Source organism: Glycine max, chromosome 7, assembly GCF_000004515.6.
Source record: "Glycine max cultivar Williams 82 chromosome 7, Glycine_max_v4.0, whole genome shotgun sequence".
NCBI lineage: Eukaryota > Viridiplantae > Streptophyta > Magnoliopsida > Fabales > Fabaceae > Glycine > Glycine max.
In genome coordinates, this window is record NC_038243.2 from 19430335 (window position 1) to 19435129 (window position 4795).

The following is a 4795-nucleotide window of genomic DNA, read 5'->3' on the forward strand; positions in this document are numbered from 1 at the left end:
TTCATGATATCCAACTTGCGACGAAATACAATCAGATCATCATTCCCAATATGTTGATTTCCACGTCACAACCACCTAACAAAAATATGAAATCATTAGTGGACACGCGTTACATTATTAATTATTTTCAAATGAAATCTTATTTTTAAAACAACTAACCTGTGTCCGAGTGGCTTATTTTCTATCACGGGAGGAGTTCTCTTTGGGGCCAAAGTCGTGCATCGTTCCCATGCCCACATTTGTATTAAGATGCACATACCTCCGATTGATTTAATTTTGTAATCGGTGGTGCTGCACATCTTCTCTCTATATAAAAAAGTGAGCACAACAGGTCCCCAAGCATACGTGCTGCACTGTTCAAAGTCACGTAAAAATTGCAGATGCGTTAGGGACACTTTGTTGCTGACACTTTGTTGCTGCTTTTGTCCACAAATAGGACACCTCCGATGAATCTAAGTATCCATGCACGGGTAAACCTTTGTAGTTGTTCTAGGTTACCGTCATGGTTATTTATTTGTGAAAAATGATGAGCCAACCAACTTAATTTTACCACACTGCCTTGAAGTTCACCTTCCTGTGGTCTGACTCCCAACAATTCTTCACATAAATCGGCCCAATCAAGATTTGTTGAACCAATTAATGGTGCCCCGTCAGTACGAAGACCTAATAAAACTGACACATCTTGAAGAGTAATGATAGCCTCTTCGCATCTCAAGTGAAACGTGTGTGTTTCGGGTCTCCATCTTTCAATCAAGGCAGTAATTAATGACGCGTTTATTTTTTTGTAACCCATCTTTATTATCCAATAAAAACCAGATTGCCGAAGTAGAGGAATAATTTCCTCGTTTTTCTTCTTTCCCTTGATACGTGGGGACAGCTCGTCTAATGTGTAATTTTCGGTCTTCTTCTCCATTCCAAACATGTTCTGAAACATGCTTGGGTTGCATCCATAATACATCACTGTCAATCAGGGCAGACTTAATTTGTATATTTGATGAACATGATGACGAAGATGCAATTGATACTGCAAAATAAAATATAATACAATAAATTCACAATTTTTTTTTACATTATTTATTCACTAATAAATCAAATTATGTAACACAATACGTAACAAAAATTAATATGTCAAGAATAAATTAAAATTTATATACTACAAATAAAAATATATTTTTCACTAATCAATATTTTTCACTCAAAAAAATATACTACAAATTAAAAATTAACACAATAAATATATACTACAAATTAAAAATTAACACAATAAATATATACTACAAATTAAAAATTAACACAATAAATATATATGACAAATTAAAAATTAACACAATAAATATATACTACAAATTAAAAATTAACACAAAAAATATTGTTCACTAATAAAATACATACTACACATTTCAAATTTTAAATATCTTCTAAAAATAAATTAAAATACATACAAACACAAGTTTAAATAAATAACAAATTATATATTTTTTAATAAAAAAATTATATTATACAAATTACAAAATTGAAATATTTTTAACAAATGAACGTACCTAACATTTGTAAAATTATTACAATACCTAAAACTATTATTACAAACTATATAAAATTAACGTACCTAAAATTATTACAATACCATAACAAAATATATAGAATTATTACAAACTAAATTAACATATCAATATTAACTTCTAATACTTAAAACTAAAACTAACAACTTAAAATATCTAAAACTAAAATTAAAACTAACAACCTAAAATACCTACAACTAAAACTCACAACTTCAAATACCTAAAATTAAAACTACCGTAATTTATAAAACAAAAACTAACACTAACATACAAAAATAAAAACTTAGGATACCTACAAGTAAAACTAACAACTTAAAATACTTAAAACTAAAACTAACGTAGTAAAAAACTATCATTTGTAAAACTAACGTATTAAAACTAACATACAAAACTAAAAAATTAGGATACCCCAAACTAAAACTAAAATTAAGTACAATAAAAAATTATAACTAAAACTAACCTCTAATTATAACTTACAAATAATATTAACATAAAAACTAAAATTAATTTACCATATAAACTTATAGTATCTAACATAAATAATATTAATATCTAAAGTAATTACAACGTAAAAAATATTAATTAACTTACCTGATTTGATACAATGAAAAAACGGAAGATGGACAACAATAACAACCACACCCAGCAGCATAAGCACTAACACGAAGGATGCACGAAGGATGAAGAGGTGAGATGAAAGTGTGACATGTTTGGTTCAAGGAAGCATTTTATAAAGCAGGAAGAAGAGTTGCACGTGAATCTCGCCATTGCAACCAGCGAGATACTGCAGCAAGAAAAAGCTGCTCCCCTGCGCCACTGCACCTCATAGTTGCACCGCTAGCTAATGGAAGCTTGCTTGTAGAGCTTCTATGAAGGCTGGATCTTTGAGCTTCAATGAAGTCCTTTAATGGTGATTTTCCACCATGGAGATGCAGCGGAAGACATAGGACAAGAGGTAAGAGGCGGCGCCATCCACTAGGGAATAAGCCATGGAAGAAGGAGCTTCACCACCAAGATGAGCCTTGGATAAGAAGCTTGGAGAGGATGCTTCAATGGAGGAAAAGAAAGAGGGAGAGAAAGAGAGAGGGGGGAGCACGAAATTGAAGGAAGAAAAAGGGAGAGAAGTTGAACTTTGAGTTGTATCTCACAAGACTCTCATTTATCAAAGTTACAACAAGTGTTACACATGCTTCTATTTATAGACTAGGTAGCTTCCTTGAGAAGATTTCTTAAGAAAACTTCCTTGAGAAGCTTTCTTAAGAAAACTTCCTTGAGAAGCTTCTTTGAGAAAACTTCCTTGAGAAGCTAGAGTTTAGCTACACACACCCATCTAAAAACTAAGCTCACCTCCTTGAGAAGCTTCCTTGAGAAGCTAGAGCTTAGCTATACACACCCATCTAAAAACTAAGCTCACCTCCTAGACAAAATACATGAAAATACAAAAAAAAAGTCCCTACTACAAAGACTACTCAAAATGCCCTGAAATACAAGGCTAAAACCATATACTACTAGAATGGCCAAAATACAAGGCCCAAAAGAAGGAAAAACCTATTCTAATATTTACAAAGAAGAGTGGATCCAACCTTGACCCATGGGCTGAAAAATCTACCCTAAGGTTCATGAGAACCTTAGGGTCTTCTTTAGTAGCTCTAGCCCAAACCTCTTGGAGTCTTCTATCCAATACCCTTGGGGGGTAGGATTGCATCATCCCCTCCACCTTGGAAAGGATTTGACCTCAAATCCCGACGTTTTTCATACTCTGGGCTCCTTCCCTCGACATCTGTAAAAAGAATAAAAACATATGTATTAGTGGTGTTGGGTATGTTAGAGTAGGGTAAGGTCTGAAAACTCCTTTCATGGACATCTTCCCATGAGGGAACATGGTTCCTCACCAACTTAATGAGTGGTGCTACAAGTATAGAAAAATATGGGACAAACCTTTTGTAAAAGTTTGTTAAGTCATGGCAGCCCCAGATTTCCCTTATACTTGGTGGAGTGGGCCAATCAGGAATGACCTTTATTCTTTTAGGGTTCGTGGGAACCCCTTGATCACTATTTAAAAAATTAAGGAATGTAATGCAATAAAGCGTACCTTTTTTCTGTATTTTTATGTTGATTATTCCTACAAAAAAATATGACAAACCTAAGGTGTCCCATATGAGCACCTAAGTTTGTATTAAAACCAAAAATAAGAACAAACCTACCTAATGAGTCCCTATGTACATGAATCATGAAGACGTTGGGTGCATGTCTGATTTTATAAAAGAGGGTTGCAACACTCAACAAATTCATCATATCACTTATTGTAGGGATTTGGTGCCTAATAATACCTATTTTGGGCACCAACAAAGCACAAGCATTTAAGCTCTTATGAACCAAACCCTCATCCAACAACTCATTTACTTGAGGAATAACCTCAAGCCCAAGAGGTGTGGCAGTGCTAACAAGTGTCTTTTTACAAAGGAGAAGATGTGGAGGTTGTCTAAGAGGGGAAGTTTCTTTAATATTTGTCTTTATTTCAAAATGACTTTCCTTCGTAACTAACCTCTTGGAGGAGACACTTACCTCCTTACACTCCTCCTTAACCATTAAAGGTTGTCCTTCTTCTTGGGGGTAGATTTCTTCACTAGATTCTTCCCCTTTTGCTTCTTCACTTTCATTAGAGGAAGGTGACGTAGTAGCCTCATCTTGGCTACTATAAATGTCTTGGCTCCCCATAATCATGGTTTTTGTGGTGGGGCATTGAGAAGTAATGTGTCCTCTTCCAAGACATTTAAAGCACTTTATAGAGCTAGTCTTCTCTTGCATACTAGCCTTAGAGGATTGCTTTTCTATTGTCTTCCCCTTATCATCTTTGGGCTTAGAAGGTGTCACCCCTAAGATGCCTTGACCTTGTTCTTTCTTTGGATAAGAGTGAGAGCCATAAGATTTTGATGTAGACTTCTTTTTAAGTTGTTGCTCTACCCTTATTTCCCAAACTAAGTTAGCCTCTACATTGTCCTTCCCATGGAAGTATGGGAGTTTAATGTTAGCCTCTTGAGGCTTTCTTTCATTTTCTCTTCTATGGGAGTGAGGTCTAAGATGTGACCTATGCCTTCCTTCATAATAGTCACGAAGTTCTTCACTTAGGCTCTTGCAATAGTTATGACTACTATAGGAGGCATGTTTTTCTCTTTTCATTTCTTTCATTATTTTTCTTCTTTCTTCCTCTCTTATTTTCTTTCTTTCATCTTGAC